Genomic DNA, 9,250 nt, shown 5'->3' on the forward strand with positions numbered 1-9,250 from the left:
TCTTTTTTAGCTAGAATCTATTCATTCTAATCAATCGCTTCCTAGTTATGCTCCATAGACCGAATCACCCATAGCCAATAAGAAACATGCTAAAGTAGCATACACTGATCAGAACTTCAAGTAGACAGCTAAATAGTCACTTAGGGTCAAATTGAGATTAACTTATAATCTCAAGGGTCTTTGTCGAGAATACAGATTATTTAGGAAAGCTCTGAGGTGTAAATTATGCCAGCTAGCTGGCTTGGTTATTCTTAGCAAGTTTTGTTATAGGATGTTCTTTGTCTATTTTTTTCTGTGATTTCTTTCCTCTAAATCAGTGATTCTGATCTTGATATTAAGCTGTAATTATGATATAAATTATTATAAATACAATCTTAATAGATGAGAAGATTATTCCCTCAAGTCATTTCTTTCAAGTTGGTATCAGAGTCATCCTTCTCTATCCAAAAATTTCTTTGTGCCTTAAGTCAAAACCATGTCTGAACACTCTAGCGAATCCACCACTATTCCTTAGTCCTCCTCACATCCTGCCCAGATAACCACCATCAAGCTGAACGGTGACAACTTCTTACGATGGTCGCAATCAGTGAGAATGTATATTCGGGGCCGAGGAAAGATGGGTTATTTAACGGATGAAAAGAAAACATCGGAAAAAACCCTATGTATGCTACATGGGATGCCGAAAATTCCATGGTAATGACATGGCTCGTAAATTCCATGGAAGAGGAGATTGGCGCAAATTATATGTGTTTCCCTACGACGTATGAATTATAGGAAAATATAAATCAGATGTACTCTGATTTGGGGAATTAGTCCCAAATCTTTGAGTTGACTCTCAAACTTGGTGAATTGTGGCAAGGAGAAGAACCGGCCACCAAGTATTTCAACTCCTTAAAGAGGATCTGGTAGGACCTTGATCTCTTTGATGCATATGAGTGGAAGAATGTTGAAGATGGATAATACCACAAGAAAACAGTGGAAGATAGTTGTATCTTCAAATTTTGGTTGGCCTCAATGTTGAGTTCGACGAGGTGAAAGGGAGAATCATCGATAGGAGACCACTACCATCTCTTGGTGAAGTCTTCTCTGAAGTTAGAAGGGAGGAGAGCCAGAGGAATGTTATGCTTGGCAAGAAAGGACCTACGACTATCATTGAAGGTTCTGCCCTTACCTCTACAGGCCCAAACATACGCAGAGGCACTGCCAATCTACGTAAACCAAAAGAAAAATCAGGTATGTTGTGCGACTATTGCAACAAGCCATGTCACACCCGAGAAACCTGCTGGAAAATTCATGGCAAACCGGCCAACTTTAAAGGCAAATCAGGGGAGAAAAATGGACGTATCTTTCCCATTGCGAATGAGGCAATGACTACTGTCAACACCATCACAAAAGAGCATCTGGAGCAACTTCTAGCACTGTTAAATTCAAATCCATCATCCAGTACTCTTAATGTTTCTGTGGCGCATACATGTAACGAAATAATTGCTTTTTCGTGTGGTTTCGAAATTTCTGCTCCATGGATAATTGATTCTGGAGCATCTGATCATATGGCCAATTCCTTGAAATTGTTAAAATTATACTCACCCTGTCCTGAAAATAAAAAGGTTAAGATTGCAGATGGAAGTTTTTCACCTATTATCGAAAAAGGTTCAGTATAAATTTCTGAGAATATAGATCTTAAGTTTGTTCTCTATGTACCTAAACTTACATGCAATCTTCTTTCAGTCAGTAAATTATCCAAGGACTCTAACTGCCGTGTAGTTTTTTGTGACTCTCATTGTGCCTTTCAGGACCGGAGCTCAGGGAAGGCGATTGGCAGTGCTAAAATGGTGAATGGTCTTTACTACTTTGAGGACATTTTACCTAGTAAGAAAATTGTTCAAGGACTTAGTACTATTAGTTCCCTTTCTGTTTATGATCAAATAATGGTTTGGCATTGCCATTTGGGTCACCCTAGTTTTTCATATATGAAACATTTATTCCCTGCTTTGTTTAAAAATATGAACCCCTTAGATTTTCAATGCGAATGTTGTATTCTTGCAAAAAGTCCTCGTAAAACATATGTCTTTAGACCTTATATTGAATCAAAACCTTTTTACTTGTTCCACAGTGATGTGTGGGGGCCCTCAAAGGTAAATACATCATGGGAAAAAAATGGTTTGTAACCTTCACCGATGACCATACTCGACTCTGTTGGGTATTTTTGATGAGAAACAAAAATGAGGTTGAGAAATTTTTTAAAGAATTCTACAATTTGATTGAAAACTAATTTCAAACAAAAATAAGCATTTTGAGAACAGATAAGGGCACAGAATATTTTAATCAATCTGTAGAAACTTTTTTGAGACAAAAAGGCATCTTACATCAATCAACCTGTCATAATACTCCAAAACAAAATAGAGTTTCTGAAAGAAAAAATAGGCACTTACTTGAAGCTGCTAGGGCCATAATGTTTTACATGAATATTCCAAAATACTTGTGGGGATATGCAATTCTAACATCAACCTATTTGATTAATAGGATGCCTACTAGAGTTTTAAAATACATCACTCTGTTGCAATGTCTGAAAAAGTACCTCCCTGAATCTCGCATCAATTCAGATTTACCCCTAAAAATATTTGGTTGCACCGCTTATGTACACATACCTAAGAGATCACAGTCAAAATTAGATCCTGGGGCAGAAAAATGTGTTTTTTTGGGCTATGCTGCAAATCGCAAAGGCTACAAATTCTTTAATCCTCTAAAAAAATGGTTCTTTGTAATAATGGATGCCACTTTCATGGAAACCAAATCATATTTTACCAAAAATTTGATCAGGGGGAGAATCTAAAGGAACCAAATTTTTGGGAAATAACTAAAACTCTTCCAAATTTGGTTATTGACCAGCCTCCAAAATCTCAAAATGAAAATAATGGGGAGTCCGAACCTGTAATTGTCAACCATGAAATTGATCTATCAGAAAAGGAAATACTTCGAAAACCTTTGGTTTATTCTAAGAGAAATGTCTTTGGAAGAAGTAGAGATAAACTAACCATTCTAGCACAAGCCTCATTGGAAGCCCCGGGCAAAGGAACTCTGAATACTCCAAGTATCTCTTTTTCCCCTTAACTCACATGAAAACTCCACTTTACCTATTATTCTTGAGTCTACTAGTCCAACCCCAATTGTTCCACAAGGAAATGACCTTGACAACCTTGACCTTCCGATTGCCTTTCGAAAAGGCACTCGAACCTATACCAAACATCCCATTGCCAGATACATAATCTATGACCATTTATCCGAAACACATAAGACATTTACTATTAATATTTCAAAACTTGTTGTACCTAGAAACTGTTGGAACCCCAAGGTTGTTTTGGTGTGATCAACAAGTTAAGTTAGGTCCTGTGTGTTTCTAACCTTGTGTCTAAGTATGCAGGAGCTTAGGAGCATAGGTAGCCGAGTGGAAGACGCAGCTAGCGAGAAGGACAGTAGTCCGAGGGACGAGGTGCTGCGGAAGAGTACACCTACGGACGAGAAGAAAGCGTGCGGTGGTTCCGAGGGACTAAAGCTGGAGCGGAAGATTGCTCGGGGAGCAAGAGACGCAGCTAGCGAGAAAGATGACACGCGGTGCGTCCGAGGGACGAAGACTGCGGATGAGTACGCCGGCGGACGAGAAGGAAACACGCGGCGATTCCGAGGGACGAGAAGTCGGAGAGAAGCCCGCTCGAGAAGATCGGAAGTTGGGTTCGGGTGAGCCCTTTTCCGGATGGCAGAGATCACCCAACCGAGGCGAAAAAAGTCAACCGAAGTTGACTTGGGGTCCGGGGCGCCCGGACCAGCCCGGGGCACCCGGAACCCTTCCGGGCGCCCAGAGATTGAATTTTGACCAGATCGAGTCAAATCTCGATCTGAACATTGGGGGAAATTTATCCCCCCCAGGGCACTCGGAACCCTTCCAGGCGCCCCGACCAAGGCTATAAATATAGCCTTGGTCCATAAGCTTAGAATCAGTTCAGAAATTGTAACAATGCTTGTGCGCTTTCCACTGTTTAGATTAGCTTCTTTCTTTTTGTGCTTCAACGCTGTAAGAGGCTTCTCCGCCTGAAGGAGATTGATAGTGCGCTTCATCCTTTCCTTGGATTAACAACCTCCCCGATTGTAACCAAGTAAACAATTGTACCTCTTTCTTTTCTGCTTTTAATTTACTGCTTTGATTATTTTACAAGTGTTAGTTTGAAAAGTCGGGAAGGATTTTTTTTTTGTTTATTTATTTAGGGCTATTCAACCCCCCTTCTAGCCGGCCTGACGGTCCTACAGAAACATTCAGGAAGCACCGGAGGACAAGGATTGGAGATTAGCAGTGTTTGAAGAAATGAATGCCTTAAAGAAAAATGGTACTTGGGAAATTGTTGAAGCACCTAAGGATCAAAAGATAGTAGGGTGTAGATGTCTCTTCACTATAAAGAGTAAACCAGATGGGAGTGTAGAGAGATATAAGGAGACGCTTGTAGCAAAGGCTTTACACAGACATATGGAATAGATTACCAGAAAACATTTGCTCCTATCGCAAAAATTAACTCAATTCGAGTTCCTCTGTCACTTGCGGTCAATCTCAAATGGCCCTTATATCAGCTGGATGTTAAAAATGTCTTCCTAAATAGAGATCTAAATGAAGAAGTTCTTATGAGTCTCCCTCCGGGTTTTGAAAGAAAGTTCAGCGTCGGAAAGGTGTGTAAACTGAAGAAGGCCTTGTATGGTCTGAAGCAATCCCCAAGGGCATGGTTTGAACGCTTTGGCAAGGCTGTGAAGAGACTTGGTTATATTCAAAGTCAAGCTGATCACACCATGTTTTACAAACACTCAAAGGAAGGTAAAATAGTTGTACTTATTGTATGCGTTGATGATATCATCCTAACAGGGAGTGACTACAAGGAACTTGAAGAACTTAAAGGAAAGCTTGCAAAAGAATTTGAAATCAATGACTTGGGAGTGTTAAAATACTTTCTTGGAATAGAGTTCACAAGGTCCAAGGAAGGTATATTTGTCAACCAATGAAAATATGTCCTTGACTTGTTGACCGAAACTTGTATGCTAGGATGCAAGCCGGCTGAGACGCCTATGGAGCCTTACGTCAAACTGCAACTAGCAGCAGCAGAATCAGTAAAGGAAAGGGAGCGCTATCAAAGACTTGTCGGGAGACTGATTTATCTATCACCCACTCGACCTGATATAGCATTTTTGGTAAGTGTAGTCAGCCAATTCATGCACTCGCCTGGGTCTGAACATTTTGACGCTGTGTATCAGATCCTAAGGTATCTAAAGAGAACACTCGGTAAAGGCCTTCTGTTTAAAACCCGGGGGCATCTGCAAGTTGGAGCATACACTGATGCAGACTGGGCAGGAAGTCTAACTGATAGAAGGTCTACTTCGGGATATTGCTCATTTGTGGGTGGTAATTTGGTCACTTGGAGTAGCAAGAAACAAAATATGGTAGCTTGAAGCAGCGCAGAGGCTGAGTTTAGAGCCTTAGCTCACGGGATATGTGAAGTTTTGCGGATCAAGAGACTATTATTGGAATTGAAGATATCAGAGTCGGGCACCAATAAAGATGCACTGTGACAACAAAGCAACAATTTCGATTGCACACAATCCAGTACTTCATGATCACACAAAGCATGTGGAAGTCGACAAGCACTTCATCAAAGAAAAAATAGAAAATCATGTGATTAGTGTGGACTATATCCCTACCATTGAACAGGTAGCTGATCTACTTACAAAGGGGCTACACAAGAGACAATTTGAGTGTTTAGTAAGCAAGCTGGGTATGAAAGATATCTTTAAACCAGCTTGAGGGGGAGTGTCGAGAATACAGATTATTTAGGAAAGCTCTGAGGTGTAAATTATGCCAGCTAGCTGGCTTGGTTATTCTTAGCAAGTTTTGTTATACGATGTTTTTTGTCTATTTTTTCTGTGATTTCTTTCCTCTAAATCAGTGATTCTAATCCTGATATTGAGTTGTAATTATGCTGTAAATTATTATAAATACAATCTCAATAGAAGAGAAGATTATGTTAGTTAGAACCCTAGAGCCAATCATATGATGATTATTGTATGGACTCATTGTATCATATTCCTATATATATAAAGGCTTTTGTTTTGGTTATTATACTTACTTGTATTTGTGTCAAATAACTAAGTATAATAGTGTCCTTGAGTAGAAGGTTCTTACCTATATCAATCGATTGGTTGAATCGATAGTGAGATGATATAGGAAACGCTACTCTTAATCATTCCTAGTCAAGTATTAACATTCAGGGATAATGTTAATGCAATGAGACTAGCATGTAGGTCAACTCGATGACTTGATCTCACAAGTCATGGATATAGAGATATCAAGTTGACACATGGGTATGCATTAGAGAATGTATACTGAATGACCCGCCATGAGAAAGTATCATGAATTGTTATATGAGTGTCATATACTTTCTCATGTGGCTATTAGTATGACTACTAGTCCTTGGACCTGAACTCACCATGGTTCCCTACATAAGGAGTTGCATATTTTGACTTTGTCAAACATCACCTGTAACTGGGTGGACTATAAAGGCGATTACTGGGTATGTAACAAATTATGCGGAGGGATGTGAGTTATGTAGATGGGATCTATCCCTCCTATATGACAGGAGTGACATCATTATTCTTGATAGAGTGAGACCACTAAGTGCATGGTCATGCCCAAATGAGTCAATATGAGATATTGACCTCATTTGATTAGAGTGAGTCTACTGGGAGTTCAAGATTTAGATTGATTAGAAGATGACACGGTCTATACCTCACATTGATCAATCTAGATGTCAAGGATAAAAGGACATTGTCATATATTGTGAAGAGTCACAATTAGTAGTCACAAGGTGATGTTGGATCTCAACATTCTTGTAACTTGGGTAGTAATGATGTTTTGCTAGATACCGCTCATTACTTATGCTTCTAAACGAGTTTAGGAGCATTGCCAACGTTACAAGAACCTATAGGGTCAAACACAAAGGACAATTAGATGAAGATTCGGTTCATATGATGAACCAAGAGGATTAGGTTCATGTGATGAACCGAATTGGATTAAGAGTAATCCAAATTAGATTAATTGAGTAAGACTTGATTGAGTTAGACTTGAGTTAGACTCAAGTGAGGCTTAATGATGATATTCATTGAATTTTGAATTCAATGATAAATGGAATTCAATTTGAATTTTAGATTTAAATTTCGAATGAGCTTCAAAATGGTCATTTAATGAAGAATGAATATTCATTAAATATTCATTAAGGCTCATTAATGAGGCTCATTAATGGTGTTAATGAGCATTAAGTATTTTCATTAGATGAAAATATTTAAGCCATTTTTTACTCTTATTTCCATAATTGATCATTATTATTCCTCCTTGCTTCTTCTTCTCTCCCTCTCCTCCTCCTTGGCCGAAACCCTCAAATAGTACTAGCACACTCTAAGGTTTCCTCTCCACCTAATTGTTTGTGTGGATACACATAGAGGGGTGTTCACTTGATACCTTTAAGATCCGGCATCTTCTTGGACGAGCGGGATAAGCGAAGACCTTCGCATCAAAGGTATAAACTCCTAAACATGTAGATCTAAAGTAGATCTAGGATTAGAAAACACGTACATGAAAAATTTAATATTCGCACGGATCCGGTGGCATGGGATTTCGGGGTTTCCACAACGCAAAAAATGGTTTTTGCGGCCCGAAAGACCCTACAGTGGTGTCAGAGCCACGTGCGAACATGTACTTGTTTTTATTTTAATTTTTATGAAAAATTACAGATCTATAAGTTTCTGTAAATTTACGATTTTTATGTATTTTATGGGTATTTTTCTCGTAGAAGCGAAGCAACAAGTGTTTGAACACTTGTAGGCTTCGACTACCGAGAAACACCTTCCGAAACGGCAAGGTCTCGCCCAAAATGTTTTGGGACAGTGGGTCATGGCGCTGTAAGATCGTCATAGGCACTCGTGAGACTCATATCACGAGAAGGGGCGCTGCCCCTAACCCCGTAAGGGGCATTGTCCAGCGATCGCGCCCGAAAATTGCTATACGGGACCGCCGGGAAGTTGCGACTCGTAAAATCATAAAAATCAGTAGTAAAATTAAAGAAATTATGGAAATTACATAATTTAGAATTATATATAATTTTTGTGATGGTCATGGCCCAAATACCCAATAAGATTGGACAAAATATGTTGTAATTCATAATATGGCATGCGTGCCATTTTGTGTGTTTGTGCGTGTTGTATATGATCGCGACCTACGTGTCGTGCCTTCCTTTATTTTATATTCCTATTGTAAATAGTTTAGACTCAAATGTAACTCGAGTTTCAAATTTGTAATGTACAAAAAAATTGAAGCGGTGGAAGGTCCACTCGAGGAGGAGTTACGAGGAGGGTGCGAGCAACACATGGTGGTCAAAGGGAGGAGCTTGGAGAAGCTGTTAACCCTAGGTTGACCATCCGATCTTCTCATTGGCTTGAGAAGATCGTAGTAGGGCCATGACTAATCACAATTTAATTAATTGCTTGTGTGTGTGTGATGCATGCTAGAGTAGAGTAATTAATTAGTGTCTTAACGATTAGATTATATCTAAATCGCATATATGATGCACCACGATTAGATTAGATCTAAATCGCGTATATGATACATATTAACGATTAGATTAGATCTAAATCATATCAACTCAAAATGTCTACCATGCCGTGATACTCATCACTACCTCGATCACATGTTGTTGTTGAACCTGCCAAAGCAGAGCAACGCATATTATCTTGGTAGAGTGCGGAGGGACAATCTTGGTCCCACCTATCAACGCATGGGTGACGACAAACTCAATTAGATTAAGTATAATTAGTTAAATTGGATTTAACCGTAGGCATTATCCAATAGTTGGAAGATAGGACAAAAACACATTTATATTAAATCTTGGGCGATTTAGCCAAAGCTAACTCAAGTTTTAATATACATGCGGATCTTGATCGTATAAACAAAAGTTGCATAGAGATGTAATTAGTAATTAGTTACCTACCAATCATACTAAGTATTGAGTGATTTAGCCAAAGCTAACTCAAGGCGTAGTATGATGTGGATCTTGTCCCACAAAATTATAGCTAGTTGGTTAGAATCTAGTAAGTGTGGTTTGACCACATTCCTGACTTGATTCTACAAAAGTTCTATAATTCAGTGGGAGCATCGTTTAATTAAAGG

This window comes from Zingiber officinale, chromosome 8A, assembly GCF_018446385.1.
Source record: "Zingiber officinale cultivar Zhangliang chromosome 8A, Zo_v1.1, whole genome shotgun sequence".
NCBI lineage: Eukaryota > Viridiplantae > Streptophyta > Magnoliopsida > Zingiberales > Zingiberaceae > Zingiber > Zingiber officinale.